This window comes from Eurypyga helias, unplaced genomic scaffold, assembly GCF_000690775.1.
Source record: "Eurypyga helias isolate BGI_N326 unplaced genomic scaffold, ASM69077v1 scaffold21978, whole genome shotgun sequence".
Taxonomy (NCBI): Eukaryota; Metazoa; Chordata; class Aves; order Eurypygiformes; family Eurypygidae; genus Eurypyga; species Eurypyga helias.
Window position 1 is genome coordinate 26,629 of NW_010265252.1, and position 362 is coordinate 26,990.

At 39.0% G+C, this 362-nt stretch overlaps 1 protein-coding gene across 1 annotated transcript in view; it reads right to left on the reverse strand.

Annotated features, from left to right (window-relative positions):
• MTMR8 (myotubularin related protein 8) overlaps positions 1-362 on the reverse strand; it is a gene marked incomplete at its 5' end in the record, with an annotated part of 17,682 nt that overhangs the window by 10,177 nt on the left and 7,143 nt on the right. The gene's annotated exons all lie outside the window — the stretch shown is intronic.

Below are 362 nucleotides of genomic sequence, written 5' to 3' on the forward strand. Positions count from 1 at the left end.
AAGGTAGGTAGAGAGATTCAGACGCATACAAAAGTAAAACTAGAAAAGCCATTTTTACAAGTAACACACATACATGGTGGTAGAGAAATAGTAAGAGAATTCCAAAGCTTTCCACAGACATACATGCACAGATGAAATAAATCCACCTGAGGGAAACAGAGATATTAAAATTGAGCAGAAAGAATACGGCAACCAACTTGAACTGCAGAAAAGAAGTGGAAAAGCAGCCAGTTGCTCTAACAATTACACAAACCAGTGCAAGAGCTACCAGGAACTCTTTAGTGGCAACCAAAAAAAAAAAAAAAAAGGAGTGATGGAGTGATTTGCCTCCACAGAGGGGTGAGAAGGAAGAGTCAGATACA